Source organism: Apus apus, chromosome 1 (genome assembly GCF_020740795.1).
Source record: "Apus apus isolate bApuApu2 chromosome 1, bApuApu2.pri.cur, whole genome shotgun sequence".
NCBI lineage: Eukaryota > Metazoa > Chordata > Aves > Apodiformes > Apodidae > Apus > Apus apus.
Genome location: NC_067282.1, coordinates 153137470 through 153157362, shown reverse-complemented (window position 1 = coordinate 153157362; position 19893 = coordinate 153137470). Strand labels below are relative to the sequence as shown.

Here is a 19893-nt window from a genome sequence, read left to right as displayed (position 1 = left end):
TGTGACAGTCATTATATTGTGTATAGCAATTTGGGGAACTGAAAGAAGACAGAATAACTACGTTCCTCTTAAACCAAAACCAGACTCTGAAGAGAAGGGAGAAAGATAGACAAGGCCTATTATATTGTAAAAATTAAGAAACTAAAACGAGCTCTAAAGACATAGACATATCAAGTGTTGATAGCAATACTTCATTACTGGTAAAACATAGGGCATTTTCTCAGCCACAGTGGGTCAGCCCTTCTGACTATAGCAGAGCCTGTACTTATCATATAACCATATAATGATCATAGAATAGTTTGGCTTGGAAAGGACCTTAAAGATTATCTAGTTCCAGCCCCCTGGCATGGACAGGGACAGTGAGTTCATTTTATGGTGTATATCTTACAGTTCCACTAAGTGGAGAGTTTCAAGCGAAAATACTCTTAAGAGAAGAAACATAGTGTAGAGAATGAAGATAATTTTCATTAAGTCAGGCAGTAAAAATAATAAAAAAAGACTGCCTACAGCAGTAGTTCCAGACCTGTGACTTAATAGCAACCTCTTGCCTGCCAAACTTTCAGATATTGCTTGTGGCCAGAGAGAGCTGCTGTCCAGATGCAAATTGAAGGGGAGGACAAAGTACAACATTGTACGGAGGGCACTACATCCTCACGGCTGTTCCTCTTGAATCACCAAAACAGCAGAGGACTGGCAAATGGTTGCAAGCGTAGAAGGTAAGTGTGGGGAAATAAAAAGAAATTCTGAGTGATTAGGTAAAGGACGACAAAGTTTGAAAAGAAAAGCCATGTATTTTATTAGAGTAATTGCTAGAACATAAAAGAACCCCAAAACAACAAAACAATCAAGCTTGCAGACAGGCTGCACTTCCTGCAAACTAATGTGAGAGTATAAGAGATCAGGACAGACAGCTAAGTTGAGCAGCAGTCCTGATTTTCTGGGAATTGTACAAAATTATGCCTTGTAAAAGACCAGTTTTTGTTTTGTTCAGGCAGATCCCTCAGTTTTAACAATTTTAGAAAGTGCTTGCTGAAGGCAGTGAAACCAGCTTCAAAACACAGACAATAAAACTAAGCTTAATTTAGATGCCTATATTTCACACTGCCTATTCATCCATCTCCAGGTTATTCTGCTTTCTTGGTAAAAATGGGAATGACACACAGTGCTATTTTATGTTTAACCTCTTATCTGTGAGAAATAAAAGTAAATATCACTACATAGGGAAGGACAATTGCTTCACTGGGACACCAAGAGTATTTTTTTAAGTGCGGTGCTACTACAGGAACATATTTTCTCCACATCTTTTTCCCAGCTCGTTTCCTCATCCTATCATAGCCAGGGTTTATGTCCTATCCAGAAACCTGGAGCAGAGGCTAAAGCATGGGCCTCTCTCTCCTTCCACTTGCAAATGAATGACTGACATTGCTAGCTGCATCAGCTACAGCCTTCTATGTCAAAATGTAACTGGGGGGAATCTCTTTCCTGTCCCAAAACCCAGCTCCTCCTGCCATGTCCAATTACTAAAATCTCAGTCATTATAAAACCTTTCTTCTCCAGACAAATATAAATGTGAGAGATTCTCCTGCTGCTGAAGAGAGTTTAGATTTTTATTTTTATTTTTTCTAAGAAAATTTTGTGCTGGTAGGGAGCTAAGAAATCATACCTTGGAGACTGATGCCCTTTCACTTGCAGGTTAACTGCAAGACAAGTAAAGCATTCTGGACTTTCTCTATGCACACAAACACACATGAAACACACACAGACTTTGCCATGCGGCTCTATAGCTCTCCATTCTAAAGAAACATCTTGTGAAAATACTGAATATTACACTTGCAGGTCATCAATAAACTTTAAAAAAACACATTAAAAAACAATTGAGAAATTACATTCATGCCTGGCCCTTTGAAACTCCACTGCATTCCACAGGATACACCAAAAGGAGGGTCAATGATGAAAGATCCAGAGTTGCTAGAAGCATTTTTCTTTCTAGGCATCTTGCCCCTATCGGTACCATCACACTGAGTGTCTCAGAGACACAATAGTTGGATGTCTGTCAGAACAACCTCAAAGTTTCTGGGAAATCTGGATATCTCTTTGCTTTGTGCTTCTGAGTGGAAAAAAAATTAAAAAATTTCCCCATGTATTATTTTCTTTGCTCTGTTCCAATAACTACCCTCCTTCTGAGCACAGTCTTGATCCCCCATAGACAAGGAATAAATCTTGATGCACCTGCGGTGGAAATGAAAATTTAATAAATCTTGAGCCTTGCAGCTAAGGCCTACTTGTTTAACTCTGCAGAAAATGTGATGCTAATTTAGCCAATGCATCTACCTTTCAAACTTCATAGTGAAAGAAAGCAAGCAGCTGAGCAGATCTGTACCTTTGAGGCAGGTGGTTGCGCTCTGCTGTTTCAGGATCTGTGTTGAGACAAGGCAGTGGGGAATGGTACGGGTCTCGTAACAAGATAACCAACTTGCCTCCTGTCTTCAGTACAATTGCTTAGCAAGTGCCAAAGACTGCAGAGGCATGGGGGACACACAAATCTTCACCACGCTGTCTTTGCCTCTCTGTTGTGAGGCACAGCCAATCAAGGCAGCAGGGTGCAAACCACAAACCAAGCAGGAACTCACAGGCACGGCAGCTTACCAAGCTGGGTGTGGGACTCAGCTTAGTGTGGTTTATTCTCTTACTGCAAGGGTTACAGCTGCTCTGAATTCTCCAGCTGTTTGCTGCTCCAGCCACATGTCATGCACTGGGGCACCCCATAACTTGCTCAACGGTCAGCTATTTAGTGTATCTGTCTGGAAAGCACTGGCTTTGGACATGAGTAGTGACCGCTGGGAGCAAGCTGTCCAAGTTCTCCTAAAATGTGCCCTCTTCTGTAATATGGGCTGACAGTGGTGGTCATAAGTGATCAGCATCTGAACTTTTGGAGCACCTCTCCTGCCACACATCCCATTGGATGTGACAGAGCCCATGGGTGCATACACACAGTGCACCCACATGTGACAATGTGCTCTTGTCTCTGTAAGTAAACATAAGCAAATCTAAAGACCATCTTGTGCCTGTATCAGGCAAGTATTAGTTGATGTAAGAAAAAGTCCACTACTTCATCAGGTTCTGTGATTACTGTGAACCAGGGGGCCTGTCTTCGAGCTGTGAAGAGGTGTGGAAATCTGATACTTCTAAGAACATGGAAAAGGCACATTTGCCTATTTAGTTGTTGCATCAGTTTAGTCGCCAGCAGGGGTGTATCTCAGGAGGCCAGTGGCCTGGACAGGGTGACTTCCCAAAGCAGTGATGATTTGCCTGGCCAACACCTGTATTACACCTAAAAAAAACTACAATGAAGGCTTTCTCCTCAAGTGTTTAAGGACTGAAAAGACACTGCTGGGTGCCCGCTCTGAGCTGTGCTCCTTACACCTCTGTCAGTTCCTCTTCCCACCACCCCTACAGAAAATGGCAGGGGTCTGCCATCCCTGACAGCAGAGGCTGGCCAAAAAAAAAGTGAATTATAATTGGGTAATAAAAGGAAGCAGTGGGCTCAAGGAGGTGATTGACAGCAGCTCTTCAGGGACAAGGAAGGTTTGAGAGCCAGAAAAGGATGGGGCATGAGGAGTGATTGACAACCCTTCTGCATTCAAGGACCCTCTGAGGGAAGGGAGGGCTGGTTGATAGCATTCTGATTGGGTTAAGAGAGAAAGGGGGAGGGTGTTTGCAGGTGATTGGCAGCAGTTTGGCTCTCCCAGGGAAAATTTCACAGAACAGTCACTGGTGTTCAGGCTACCTGAGGTAGTGAGGCACAGAGATGGGTGATAAGGGGCGGGCTGGTTCTGGCAGTGTGAGTCTGCCCATGTGTCCTCTCCTACATCAACCCCATTGGTAATTAGCTCCACATGTTAGTTACACTGGATCAAGAGTTACTTCTGCCCCTCACTCATCCTGTTCCTGCTGGGTCCTGGCCTCCCAAAAGGCAGATTTCCTCCAGCTTTTCCTTCCCTACCTTCAGACCTCTAGGTCCTCCTCCTGACTGAGTGCTGCCAAGGGCCAGCCAGGCCACTGTGGGAGAATGGACATGGGTGATTGGAAAGCTGGTTGCTACTGGAAAGCAGAGACCCTCCTTAAGAAACACAACCCTTGCCCTGGCCCATGGGCTGCCTGGTGCTCTGCCCGCAAACATTAGCACCAGACATTTCAGACAAAAGTAAAAAAGGAGTTGACACCACATGAAATTTCTCCCTGCAGCCATCACTCTAAGACCAGTTAGGATCACAGACTACAAACATAATCTAAATTTTTTCTGGTAGACCGTAAGCTAGGAAAAGACCATTTGCTGCAGCTGAAAAAGATTCATAAATTATCAAGTTCTTGAGTCAGTGAGATCCACACACATTGATTTCTTGAAGTAAATTTTCTTGACTTTGTACCTCTTTGAGGATCCAGATGGGATTCCATTTCCTTGAATATGGATTTAAAGCCTGGCCAAAAAGTCAATGCCTTTTCCAGCCTTCTGCTCAGCAGCAGCAGAAAAAATGTTCTAACTCCTCATTGTTGTTGATTTGAAGAACAAGCAGCCAAGTTGCTCAGATTCCATCAGTGTCCTGCAAAAGAGCACAGGTGTTACAAACAGATATGGGCAAAATTGTATTGATAATATTGAAACATCTGATACTGAAAAAAAGTATTCCTAGTAATATATTTTGTCCAAGATATTATAGAGAAGGATTAAGCTATTTTTTGACTTTTTATTAAATTGTTCTTTTGTCATTTTCAACGGTTTAAATACTTCCAATATTAAATGTTCTGATTTTTCATGTTAAAACAGCTCTTTACCTCAAAATTCACTTTGATATGAATAAAAAAGAATAAATGCCTTAAACCCTTAAACAAACAAACAAACAAACAAACATATTTTCAGGCAAAACACAACTTTCCATTTGGCCTAAGATAAAATGCTCACAAATATTGAGCCAAAACCATTTTTTGTTTTGCATTAGAGACATCAATCTTGCAAGGAAACTAAAAATCAGTTATATATGCAGCATTGTAGCACTAATCACACAATTTGGCTCAAGAACAAAGGCACAGAGTGAAATAATTAAATGTTGATGTCTTGTCTACTAACACTAAGACTTAAACAGTGTTCAGCTCCATTTATATGACATGATTTCTCTGACATTAGCTGACAAGCAAAAGACAGGAAATTAATGTGTGGCTATATCCAGGCTTCAGGCCTTTATAGTCTCAATATGAATATTATTTAAATGCAAACATCCACCAAATGTCATAGTTCAAGGATTTTTTAGTTTTGTTGGAGTTTTTTGCCTTTCTTTTAAAATTTTTAATTTTTGTCAGAGGAGGATCTTTTAGGCTAATTACTTGTTTTAGTTATGATTCAACTATTTGGACATATTTTTATCCCTAGCACAACCTACCCTTTTAGTGTCTTAAAGTACTGGATAAATAACTACATCTGAGCATTAAGAGTTTATAATTTGTCAATGTAGAAGTCCTGCGTAGTATTGCCCTCAAAACACTTGTATTGTAATGCCATGTCACGTAGTATGTTCTTTTTATACCTCTGAAATATCCCTGAGCTCCTGAAGTGAGGGGGAAGTAAATACTGGCATTATTAATGCTATTCTTTTTGTATGGCTACAGAACTTCACATTTTCACTCTTGAATTTTTTACCATTTACTACAAAGAAAGAAACAGAAGAATGCATGGCAATACCCATCAAAAACCTAGACCTACAAAAATCAAACCGAGTGCTGAGTGGGCACCCAGCTAAGGAAAACATGGGTACTCAATTTTCTGTTACAGCAAGTTAGGATTGCAAGGGGATTATCTGATCGACTTGCAAAACAAAGCAGCTCAACCTGTGTTGCCATATTAGCAACGTCACAGTGCAACTCTGACAGAGAGAGAGAAACACACAAAAGGAAAAAAGGAATCTCATGATTGAAGTTTTTAATGGCTTCATTGAAACATATGATAAAATCAGTTTCTCTCAGCAGGAGAGAGACAGATAAAAATGGACTGCATTTGAAGTGCAAACAACAAAGACACACAGGGAGTTGTAAAACATACAGTACCCTCCTCATAAAGATCCCACTTTCTCTCAGTTCCAAGTGTTTGCAACTGTCTCTCCCTGTGAAATCTTAATTAAACCGATATATTTCCCATCTAAGTCATTTGAAAATGTGTGGAGTTTGACAAAAAGGTTAATTAGCTCTATTTTTTAAAAAATTAAGAAGGTACCATTTGATCTTTTGCTTGAAATTCATGCCTATGCTTGCATGAAAAATATCCCTCAGTCTGGACTGTGGTATCTAGCAGAGAGAAGCATGTTCATAAGTGGAGCTGTGGGGAGGGGACTCAGTTGGAAAACAGACTTTTAGTATGAATTTTAATATTTTTACCTTTTGTTTTCATGAAGTGCATTACAGATTGTCTCCTTTCTTGAGGCTGGGTGTTTTTCAGGGCTGGAAATCAAATAGATACATGATGAAGGCAGACCCTTTTCTGGCGACTCAGCTGGGAATTGCACAGAAATCTACCCAACTAACTAATAAAAGGAAGGAAGGGGAACAGGAACATTTCATAGAGGTATGAAATGACAATTCACAAGCATCATTTAAATAATTTGGAGGCCGCATTCCCTTTTTATGTTATTACTGCATTGACTAAAACGCACCTCCTATTGAGTATACCAGCTGCGAAAGCTGACAGATTCAAGCCAGCAGTCTAGAAACACTGTTGTTACAGTTTAGCAGAGCAATTCACAGACAAATAGAAGATCTTGTTTTAATTCCTTCACCTCCCTGCTCTTGTTTAGAGCCCTTGAACAATTCCATAAACAGAAGGGTTGCAAGAGATTGACACGAGACATTTCCTTCCCTTCTCCCTGGCTCCAGATACTGTCCTTTTGCTGTAGTGTAACTTTCACTGGGTCTGACATTTGCATTTGGATGTTGTCACGGGTGTGATCAAAAAGCTAGCTACTGTAACATTGTAAGTCAACTGAAGCTGTGGTTTAACAGAAGAAGGTGTTAGGCTACATTTAAACAAGCTTACTGGAAAAGGAAATCAGAAATTTCTTTTGTAATTGCTAGTGCTCTCCATGTTCTTGGTAGACTTCTCATTGGGAAACATCTGAATGTGGTGTTTAACCTAAAAATGTCAAAGTACTTTATTATTATGGCATACATTATTGAGTAGAACCAAACCACTTTCCTTCTAAGTTTGGTGTCAAACTGGTGTCAAACTCTCCAAAAGAAAAGCTAGGCGTATTCTCTGCATTTTCTCCCTGGGTCTGTCATGATTGCTGTCTTTTTTGTTAAGGACAGTAGAATGGGACCAAAAGGTTATTGCAGAAAGCAGTCTGCTCTGTCTTCCAGTTCTTTAATTTTGGTACCATGGAATCCCAATGTTGGATGTCTTATGCAGATGAGAAATGGAGAACAAAATTGTTTCTGTTGCTGCTTCTTTCTGCAGAATTTTAAGCGAATGGCATCATGTTTGAGCTGCTTCCTTTGCAGAACTGTGTGGAGTTTTCCAGTTTGGAGAACAGAATAAGCACCATGAAAAATGTCTGCCATCACTTACTGGCTCTAGATGCAAAATAACTTTTTTACCCATGGCACTCAGGAAGCACATGAATAACTTCATGAAAACCTGTTCTGAGGCCCAAGTGAAAGTCAGAGAAGCAACCTTTAATTATCCTTGGGCCTCCCAGAATTTACTAACATGAGTGACTGGTGAACAAATATACAGTCCAGTTTCCTTTCTGAGATTGTTGAGGTGATATGCCACAGGATGAATGATTGTGGAAAGATCTGGTGGCATGTGTGTAAGTGCTTTGCACAGTTGGATTATTTTATTAGTAGTGGATTAGAGAAAAGTCAGGCAGCATTGTCAACAGGTCTTCAACACTGGAGAGTTTTCATTGTATGAAGAGCACGGGAAGGAATCAAGGATGACTTAAGAAGGCCTGACAATTAAAATTAGGAATTTTGGGGAGGAATTGTTTAAACTAATTGCTCAAGGAATGATAACAAGTAATTACAGCTACACAAACAATCAGAAAAAGAGTAAGGAAATGCAACTTTTCTGTGGTATTTTCAGAAAAACATACTTTAAGTGCCAACACCTTCACAAGAACTTAGGGAAAATTATATCACTGCTGACGTCAGGGTTACATATCAGTGGAAATATTTTTGAATATAAAGACAAATGAGCTGAAATACTGAAAACGCAAGAGAAATTAGCACCCATTTGGCTTTTCTGAAAATTAGTGGGTTGAAAATAAACAAGACAAACTAATATTTCCTGGCTCTAAAATAAATATTAATATAAATTGGAGTTTATATTGCTCTCTCATAGCTATCTTTTCCTAGATGAATGGAGGGAATAGAATCAGAGAAGGCAGACAGAATCTGTGTACACAAGTTCCTAGTTATACAAGTACTAATATGAGAACAGGGTAATTAAAATGGCTGCTTGGTACTATGATAGCCCAGACAGCTTCAGTTCCTAAGCAGCACCCCAGGTGTTTGTCAGTTAGCAAGTGCTGAAGCAGTTTCAGCCAGCAGGTTTGCTCAGTCTGCACTTCTGACAGATGCCACTGGTAGAAACAAGTTGGTTTCCAAGCAAATGTGACTATGCAAAGAAATCATACTAAAGATGCCATAACGCACATAAGAGCACTACAGGAGTGTACAGGGTCAGGCAAAAGGCCCATCTGGCCCAGTGTCCACTAGCTGAGAGTGCCAACAAGATCTATTTACAGAAAACGGGCAGGGAGAAAAGAAACAAAACGAGCCTTCTCTTGACATTCCTTCCTGGAATTGTTCCCTTTAACAATCTTGGGACTGGAGCCAGAGATTGTATTTGAAAAATTCTAGTAAAGAGCCACTTACTTCCTGTAAATTTGTCTATTTATGGTTTTGCCTTCCACTACAGTTTGTGGCAAAAAATGTGCACAATGTACTTAATGCACACTATAGAAGAATATTTCCTTTTTGTTTAAACTACTACCTGGTTATTTTGATAATGTAGGTTTGTTCCTCCTGGAGAAGGTAGGTTATGCTAACTTAGAATCATAAAGGCTGGAAAAGACTTTCAAGATCACCAAGTCATACCCTCCATTCTACAACCTCTAACCACTAAATCATCTCCTGAAACACCACATCCACCTGGTTTTTGAACACCCCCAGGGATGCTCTCTCCACCACCTTCCTGGGCAGCCTGTTCCAATGCCTCACCACTCCTCTGAAGAATTTTTCCCAATATCCGATCTGAACTTCCCCTGGTGCAACTTGGCCCCATTTCCTCTTGTCCTATTGCTAGTCACTAGGGAGAAGAGGCCAAAAAACACCTCACCACAACCTCCTTTCAGGCAGTTGTAGAGAGCAATGAGGTCTCCCCTCCTCTTCTCCAGGCTGAACTTAATGGACTTCAAGCCAGTATGTAATGAAAGTTTACATTTCAAGACAAAGACTCGATGTTTACTACTCAAACATATTTACCATTGACATGTAAGTAACTTTTTTCTATTTCATAATGAATCAAATTCGTTGAGAAATTTTGTAGCTTAGGAAACCTGAAACAGCATACGACAGCTGTGGTCTTTGTTTTCAGTAGCGTCTCTAGACATTGTTTTTAGCTCTGAATCTGCAAGTTCTTGATAATTACTCTCTAATATGTTTATAGTGAAAAGAAATTGAAACAGTTAATAATAGTAAAGTATCAATCAATCAATAATAAAGTATCCAAACTACAAAGACAATTATAATATAATTATATAGATATTTTTAATATAAATTATTCTGCCTGCTGGCATCCTTGCAGAGAAACTGAATGTAAAAAGGGACATTGAAAGTGAGCTTCCTGTTGCTCATCCTATTGTACTGTGTTTTTTTTTTTCACCTTACGGACACATTGATGGAATAACAAGAGTCATGTTCTATTCCTGCCCATATGATAACTATGCCCAGTGGATATGGCATCTGCTAGATAGAGGAATGATGTATTTTAAGATAGTCACTGGGCATATTAGATGAGAATCCAAATTTTGAAAACTAGTTTTTCGAAGGAAAAGAAGGAATGAAGCACAAGCAGAGGACCAAAGTTTTCTTTCCAGAGGAAATTAAGGCAGCTGTAGCCTATATTTTCTATATGATACGCTTTTAAAAATCCTGGTACAATTACCAGAAAGTCAAAGTGAGAAAAAACAATTTTGTTTTCCCTCCCCCTTCTTCACTAAAAATACAGCACTCTCAATTAGAACTAGGGTTATTAACAAAGGACACAGAATTGCTCATCAAGTCAATTCGCATTCTGAGGAACAAATAGATGGATTACAAAATTATGTATAAAACTTAATTCCTGCTGTAGTGATCCATGAAATTGCAGTTAATTTTGCTGAAATGGACTGTTATATTTTTAAGTAGAAGTGAAAGAAAATGAGACAGAGGAGGTAAACTGGTAGGAATTGAACTTCAAATACAAGATTAAATTATTAGTAGGAATGTGGCACTGCTGGGAACAGCATGAGCTGCTGGATGAAGCCACTGACCTGTTGGCTTTCAGACACAACCAGGTATCTGCCTTGCCATAGTAAATTAGATGAATTATTGGTAGTGATGGCCCTGTCACATTTCACATTCCTGTCACCAAGTGATCTATGTGAAAGTGAATTCCTGCTGATACAAGCTCCATCCAGCTTCTACTGAAGTCACAACAGCATGCATCTGTTCTCTACAATGAAATAACTGCATTGTGACACTTCTCTAGTACAGCTGTGCATAATAATTTTGATTAATTTTATACTGATAGACAAGATAAATTCAAGGCTGTTTAACGATGGCACTAAAATCTGGGATCTATGAAATTAGACTAAGGAAAACTGTATCATGAGAGTTTGCATTTCAATGTCCTTTTTTCCTCTCTTGGCAAAAGATGGCATGTGCTTCCACCCCATCACTGGTGAACTCCAAAGTAGCATGTGGTTTAAAGCAGTTTCAAAACAAGTCAGAATAAACAACTAACATTTGGTCACTCAGTTCTGTAGGTGTGTCACTGTCTAAACTAGCTATTGCCCTTCACCTGAGTTTTGGTAACTGACAATACATGCAGTTCTTACTCCATCCTATTTGTGAAGTAAAATACCTGAACTTCAAAAGGCCCCTGAAAAACAGTTTGAAAGCTCTGTACTTGTTAATGACCAGAAGTAACTTCCACATGCAACTGTATACAACTTCTCCATCAGGTGAGTCTATTTGGTACACCCCAGACCAGAAGTCATTTGTGTGACACTTCAGGGAGACTGAGGACATTATCAGATTCAGTGCTTGAAAAAATTATCAACCACAGAAAAACAAGGAATGAAAGAGAAAATCAACACACAGAAAAGGAGATCTTAGTACTGAATTTGCAGGCTTGTAATTGGAAGCCAGACCTCTTTCAGTGTCTGCAACATCTCTTGAGGCATTCTGTAGCATATGTTAATGTCTCTTCTCAGCATGCCAGACTAGGAAAAGTCTGCCTTATCTTGCCTTTCCCATGGTTCCAGACCGCATCAGAACTAACATGACAAACAGGAGTCAAGATAACTAAAACATAACTAGATGTTGTATCTCCTATTCTATGCTGTCCCTTAAGAGAACTACTATCAAAGGCTGTTCACCAACATTGTATTTCTCTCAGCTTCTACCAGAATTTTCCAGTTCAGACAAACTTCAACCAAACCAGCTCAGACTTGTGTTTTAAGAACATATGTGCTAAAACTTCACTGATTAAAAATGAAAATGCTTTCCGTACTAAAAAGTGTGCTGCGTGGTAACAATTAAAAATCCATGCATTGTAAAAAGTAAAAACTACAGGTCAATGCTTTTTAAAAAAGAGGAAACCGGATGCTTTTAGGAATAGCGGATTGGTTATAGTACTGTCTTGTATAGTCACAAATAGATTTGCATTGTGCGTGTTTAAATCCAGCAAACATTTCTCTGTCTCTGTCTGTTGTCTTAGTCACTATCTGGTACTACTTGGTTTGATCAAAAGATTTCATTCAAAACTGGAATAGCAGGGTCTCTACTTATGGTTATTCTTAAAATAACTTGACAGAAAGTGCACTGGGATCCCACAACCACGAAAACAAAGAATCGCTTTGGGTCAAGACTGAGGTGCCTGTGCAGAACAAGGAAGAGATCATCAGTAGGGCAATAACAAGTAATCAGTGAAAATGGACACTTGTTTAAACTATGCAATAGTGTTGGGACTGAAAAGTACAAAGACTGATACTAGAAGAACAGGCATGCTGTAAAACTGTAAATTAAATGCTGTGAAAAGGTGGGTAAAGATCAATAGAGTGATTACAGTAAATTTGTAACATAGTTTGTTTTATACTTTATCCCAGCTATAGATGTCTTGCATAATTTAGAGACTACTGAAATTCACACAAACTATACAGGTTATATCAGGTGAAAGAGGAAATTAATTATTTGGGTTTTGGGTAGGATTCAAAAAAGTCCTCCACTTTCCAGCTGAATCATTACTTTCAGAATAAAACATCAGTAATATTCACTGTGAAATAACATGGGAATAAGATGACTGTGTGCTAGTGTTAACTAAGTCATTATGGCACTGTGACAGAAACCAAAGAGGAATTGCCCACTGGAAGCATATTTTTAGTTTGAGTTTGGTTTTTTTAACATATATAAAAAGGGGGAGGGGAAAATTTAGATTAGAAGAGGGGAGATTTAGGTTAGACCTTAGGAGAAAATTCTTTAGTGTGAGGGTGTTGAGACACTCGAACAGGTTGCCCAGGGAAGCTGTGGATTCCCCCTCCCTGGAAGTGTTCAAGGCCAAGTTGGATGGGGCTTGGAACAATTTGGTCTACTGGGAAGCATCCCTGCCCATGCACGAGGGTTGGAACTAGATGATCTTTAAGGTCTCTTCCAACTCAAACCATTCTATGATTCTACGATATTACAGAGGTCTGAAAAAATAAAGGCTGTTTATCCATGAGTAAATAATTCTACCTAACATTTAAACTATGAAATTGTAACTTGTGAATCATTGATATTGCCAGGAGTTAATTTTGTTCTGATAGCCTTCTAAAATGCTGTAAATTTCATTTGGCTTGAAGTTGTAGTAGGAAACTTCACTAAAGAAGCCAGTGCTTAATATCAGAAGAAATCTACTCATAATTTTTGGCTTGTTTTTCTAAAACTTAAATGCCAGATATTGAATATAAAGTTGCAGGACATGACTATTCAAGCTGACATACCGTCAAAACCAACCAAAGTCACCACGCACAGCATTTAGTCAGCTGCTGCACCGTTCACCCTGATCCATCAGTCCTAAACATTTTTGCATTTCAGATGCAGTCAATATGACATAAAGGATATCATGTTGTCTTGTTTCACCAAGAGGAAAATATAAGTGCTGCAATTTTTGGACAGGGTGACAACAAATTTTGTGGCAAGCGCCAAACTCAATTCAAACAGACAGAAAATGTCACGGGTTTTTAGTGGTGGGGATGTGTGGTCTACTTGCTGCAGCTGTTGTGCAGAGAAAGTACATTGACGTGCTTGCTAGTCCTTCCTCTGCAATAACATTTAGGCTCTATCTGTGTAGCAAATCCAGGTGCAGGATAGCAGGAGGCAGCTCTTTGTTTATGGCAGCTATAGCGTATGGTCAACAGTTGGCAGGCACACTGCGATGAGGCATGAGGTCTCCAAACACCGCTTAATGTTCCATACCATATGTACTGAAATATCTCATCTCCATGGGAGCAGAGACTAGTTTTTCAGCACAATTTATTTGTTGGCTGATAACAAATCAGCTAACACTCAAAATGCTAGACATTACTAGCCTTTTTTCTTTTTTTTTAACCCAAAACAGAGACAAGCACTATAATCTGTGGCTTTTCTGCTCTCTACCTTCCTTGCTTGCCTTCTCGTACTCACCAGACAGAAATCACAGCCTTCTCCCTCTTCCAGAAAACTTAAACATTTTCAGATTAATAGTTTCAGCTAATCAAGTATTTGGAATACTGCATAACTCCTTACATAAGAAACTTCAGAAAATAATTTCCTATGGGAGATTAAATAATTTTTAATATAAATAAATTCCTAACAGCTTGTGTTCTTGTATTACTTTTTTAGTTATATTTTTTATTTCAATTGTTCCATACTGCAACATTAGCTTCAAGCAGAGTAGCCTGGGAATCACCAGAATCTTTGATATGATTAGAAATTTTTTTTCACCCACGCTAAATTCTATTTACAGTTAACTGCAAAAAATAATAATCAAAACTAAGAAACTAAAGAAACAAGGTTCCTCCAGTGTGTGCTCCATAGTAAGAAATATGCATATCTTGCACTCATATGCCCATAACTTTTTATTTTCAAACAAAATCGGTGCTGAAAGATACACTTAAGCTCTTCACAGCACAGCAAATGGAGGGTTTGGGGTTTTTTGTTGTTGTTTGGTTTTGGGGTTTTGTTTTGTTTTTCATTTAATTCCTATGACTATGTGCAATAATGTGAAGATATTAACATTTCAAACGGGAATAATCCCATTCGTTCCCCTCAGCTCAAGCTATGCACTTGTGCAGAAAGTTGTACCCATGTAACCCTAGTGGAAAACCTAATAATTTCTAGATGGATGAGTTGTTTTTTTTCCCCCATGTAGCTTCCTTAATCTCACATAATCTCTAGGGAGAACTGGGTAGCAATTTGTGAAGGGGAAGTGGAGAGGAAAACGGAAGTTGTCAACCACTGGATGTATTTAGTTGTAGTACAAAATAATAGCCCTTTAGGCAATTCTGGCAGTGATGAGACACTTTAAAGCATGTGTAAATTGCACTGCATTTGCACGCACTCTAATAACATTTTACATTGCCAGGACTATGTGAAAAGCTATGCTGTAAATAAAAAATGAACCAAATACATGCACTGTAGAATTCAGTTACCTGTAGCTTCCTTTGATCAACTGTCTCTATGGAAAATGTGCTGCATAAGGGCAATTATATTCTATTTACTGAAAAGTCCTTGAAGGCAGTGAATTTAAACTTTTGTGATCAATGGAGCCCTAAAGTTTGTACAGTTAGATTGCAGTCTTCTACACAGAAAGAGTATGCATGATGGTAGTCTTACTTTTCTGAGCTCTCAAATCCCTTAAAAACAGATGATGCACTTGGTAGATGCACCTTTAAAATCTGGATGAAAGCCTGAGAAACCTTTATTACGAATAAGTCAATATAGCTAATAAAAGTTGCACCAATTTTCTTTAGTGTTCTACAGGAGTTACAAGATGGATGAGCATAAAAAAGCTCACTTAACCAGATTGAATGTGGTTACAAAGACATTCTCACTGCAGTAACATAAATTACAAAATATACTCAAGTAATAGTGCATGACAACTGTCCCCTTAGGATCTAAGCAAAAAATGTGGTCATCTCACCCAGCAATGTCTATGAGAGAAAGTTTTGACAGAGATAATGCTTTTAATTATACAATCTTAGCAATGTATGGTTAAAAGCTGAAGGAAAACACAGAGTGGGAAAATGTTATTTGAATAACACGATTTTTGTTGTTCTTGGTTTATAAATATTAGAAATTCCAGTTGAGAATCCCCTTGGAGCAAAAAACAGGACTTTTTTCCTTTTTGTATGTTAGTTGAACCTGTATTTTATCACTCTAAAATGCCTTCATTTCCTGTAATGTAGGTGTTATCTCCACTGGCACACAAGTCTTCTAACTTTTCATAAAACAACCACTTGTAGACAAAGCTCAAAACACAGCCTTAGACTTTAGTACAAGTAAAGGGTCCTGGCTTTTTTAGACAGACCCACCATCAGAGATGCCCAGGAAGGGTAAGCTGAAAATACCTTTCTAGTGTTCTATATGCTTATAACCAAACTCAAGAAATAAAGGTAGATTTTCTCCACCATAACCAGAGGGATACAGCCCTCTCCATCTGTTCCAGGAGGGTTCTCTCATCAGCTTCTCTCCTTTGGCCATGAATTATACCAACAGCCCTCCCTTATTGCCTGCTTACCCTGATAGTAGTTTGGATAATTTCACGGTTTAGTCATTGAACTGGATACAGGCCTATCACAGGTTTTCTCTGTAGTCTTGGACAAATCTCTTTCTTCCTCTGATGGTAAAATGAGGCTAACCCTTCTCAAACTTGTAAGGATATTCTGAAGATCAGCTGATTAGTTTTTGTGAGGTACTCTGATATTAGAGAACAGATGCTTCAAAAAAGCCAGTAAATACACAGTGATCTTTGAGTCCTAGTCCTCCACAGCTTATTTTATTTTATTTTATTTTTTAAAAAAAAAACAAACCAACTTTCCACTTAATAAATCCCAGCTGGATGACTGTTCTTTTTCGCTCAGCAGCTCTCACATTAGTTTTCTACAGTGGAACCAATTTTCTTCCCTTTTCCTTTTTGGAGCTTTTTACCCTTTGCTGATTTAGTACAACATATCCTTTCCAAACATATTTATTTGGTGCTTTTTATCCTCACATCCCCAAGTGCCTTATAAATGCATGTATATAAAAATCTTCAAGGAAATAAGACTGCTGCAGGGATGCCACATAGAAGACAGATAAACAAGCTATTAAATAGTTAGCTATATGGTCCCTTCACGATAATATTGGAACACCCACCACGGGAGGTTCAGAAGAAATACCATCTATACTACAGCAGCTGCAGGGAGGAGCTTTTAATTGTGTATAAAGTAATATGATGAGGTCACTAAAGTTAACTTCCTATTCTTTTAAGTGTTACATCTCATCCATAGTTGGTTGCAAGGTCAGCACCTTCTATGGATTTTGGTGTAATAGAAACTCAGAGAAGTATTCTGCATACTAAATTCTCATGACCTGTTTCAACAAAGTTCTGCTTGGAGACTCCTAGCTGAGAATTAGCAAGGCATGATCCTCATAGTGTAGATGAAATATGGAGGTAAGAATCCAAAGTGGATGTAAATAAAACCAATGTCAATTTAGGGAACTCTCTACGCTGCTCTACACCTCTCTGCTGAGCTGGATTCTACAACAAAGGAGTTTATGAGGGCTTGCTACCTTCTCTAGGAAAGACACTATGATTCAGGACAGTGTCTATATGGAAAAAAACTATTAAAACATTTATACATCATAATTTGAAGTAGCCAACAAAGAACACACACAGAATAAATAACAGCACCATCTTTTCATTTTTCTTCTGTATTTTTTCACCTTTGTCTTAGGAACAAGGATTTGTCTCAAGAAATTGCAGTCTTAAAGATTAGTTTTTCAACTGTGCTCTACTCTCCTGTTTTGCTCCACGTCTTGTGGGGCCTGTGTCTGACATAATGCAGCAATAATGCTCCTTTTAAGGCAGTTAGTAGATGTGGGGTAGATGGTGCTGATCCTGGTTTGCTGGGTGTTTGCTCATCTGTAAAATTTTCACTTAAATGAGCAAAACAACCCAGCTTATTATGTTCACATCTCCCCTGTTAAAAAAAAGGAAGTATGTTTCAGACACTTGGGATATAAACACAGAAGGCATCAGGTAAGAACAGGAGGGCTACAGCGAACTGTGAATCTGTCTGGCTTTGTCAATTATCATAAGAGTTATAAAATCTGTTTGTATTCAACTCCAGCCATTGGCAGTTGGCACTGCAGTTAATGGGCTGAATGATGCCTCAGAGGCATTTTTCTACTCGATTAACTCCAGGACATTTAACACCTGTGTAAAAAATATCACCCCTCCCCCCCAATAATAAAACAAAATAAAAAATTCAGCAGAACGTTTTCCAAGGTAGCATTCGTGTCACATCAAAATCAGCTTTCCCAGCACCCAGACAAGGAGCAGTGTCCCAAGAAAGACAAGTTCTGGACAGCATTGCTATGAAATCACCAGGGGCCTATTTTATAGATAACAGTGATGAATTTAGAGGGAAGAGTTGATGGATAGCCAACAGATTTATTTTTACTCCTCATTCTATTACCCCACCTTCAAAGTAACTAACAAATAGCAAACAGATGGTGTTAGCAGTCCAATTCTCCTAATGAGGATGTTATCTCAGGAGCAGAGTTGTGGGACCCAAACAAGTGAAATGAAGGTAGTGATTTTATCTGTCATTTTTTTCCTCTGGTATAAATGCAGGATGAACTTGCTGAGTCTCTACCATGCTCCCAAACAGAAGGGGCTATGATAAGTTCTTGCCTGGCTTCCACTGACAGGAATCAAACATCTATTGCAACAAATTTACAAACTACCATTTAAAAATTACATTAAAGCTCCACAATTTGAGCATTAAAGCTTTCTCTGGATCCTCTGTTTCTGGGTTCCTCTGCTGGATCTGCAAAGAGCAATGTGCAGCTTGCAATACCTCAGGGGAGTCCACTGGGACATTGTGGTATCTTGGGGTAGAGTTCATTTTATTCATATCATAGAACTGTATTCTGAGATCCCAGCGAGACACTCGTTTTGAATTGTGCAACATACACACTCACATTGAATCCTGTCTTACATCATGGTTAGTTCTGTTTAAATAAATCAGTTGCTACCTAATATGAATAAAAATATCACAATTTGACTCAGCAACATAGGCAGGGGATTAGGACAGACAACTAAATTGGTCTGCCACCTGGCTACCAGTCAGCAGAAATGATGCCCCTCAGCATGTAAAATGCTATGTGATTTTCAGAACTACATATATTAATACTGAATAAATGCATAATAATGTGTATCTATAAAATTGTGTGGGTATTTCAGAGCAAAACTCTTCATGCCCTTAATGCTGCATTAGATGTCTGGCTGCTGGTTTCTGCACAAAAAGAGTTAATTAGTATCTGGTTATCAGTGTCTTACATCTGTCAAGTGTAAGAAATATTTCACCTAGGTAGTTAAATTGTTCCATTTGGAAGCTGTTTTATACATAAATATAACAACCATATTACTCAAGGTGTGTGCATAATGACAGAGTGGTGAAAGATTTCAAAGCATTAAAGAATCAATAGTCTTCAAGGTAAGACAAACATGCCTGTGCTCTTTCCTTAATATCAGAAATGGGGAATGGCACTGGTATGACCTACTTCGAAACAGGCAAACTGAAAAAAAAAAAAAAAAATCTATGAAATTATCAAGCAGCCACTAATTCCTAGGAGTTTACAGTAGAGAATACAGACCATGGCTGGATCTGAATTTAGCCACTGGGTAAATGAGATTTTCAGCAATTGAATTGCAGAGCAGCAGGAGAAAAAAGGAATGAAAAAGGAAGAAAATCCAAATCCAAAAGATTTTATCTGTCCTCAGAGAAGCACTATTTTAAACAAATTGTAACCAGTTATAACTCTGCACTGTATGACTCTGAGGACATATTCTCCTGCCAAGGCAACTCATTCCTTGTGCACTCAGGAGGGGAGGAATATGTCCCCAAATATTTTATGACATCTTATGAGGAAATGGAGGGCAGCCTCATCTATGTCTTATTTTCTACCTGCCTGTGATGATTATTTCAGGTGATTACTTCTGTGAAGACCTGCTGCAACTAGTTTCCCACCTTATAATTTCCTATAAATTGTGCCCCCTGCTTTTCATGGACATTTGGAAATTATACTTTTTTTGGTTGTTTTAGAAACATTATTATATTATGGCAATAACCCACCATATTCTTGCCAAGTTTCTTATTAGTATCAGCAGCATCCACCACAATCCAACTCTTCCCTCTGCTCAGCAAGCTGCCTTCTCAGTGGATGATGAAACTTGGCATGGATAAAGAGTAAATCTTACTAGCAATAACCACATGTGCTGTGCAAGGGTTTGTATGTGATCTATATTGCCAAAGGTAGACATGCAACCTGATTACAAAAGAGGATTTTGCAAAG

The 19893-nt window shown here is 38.8% G+C and overlaps 1 protein-coding gene across 1 annotated transcript in view; it reads right to left on the bottom strand.

Annotated features, from left to right (window-relative positions):
- The window catches only part of GRAP2 (GRB2 related adaptor protein 2), a 39672-nt gene extending 37234 nt beyond the window's left edge, over positions 1–2438 (bottom strand). Inside the window, exon 1 of the mRNA XM_051627975.1 lies at positions 2381–2438. The gene's annotated coding sequence lies outside the window, so the exon portion shown is untranslated. The remainder of the gene's footprint in view (positions 1–2380) is intronic.
- Positions 2439–19893: the final 17455 nt, after the last annotated feature.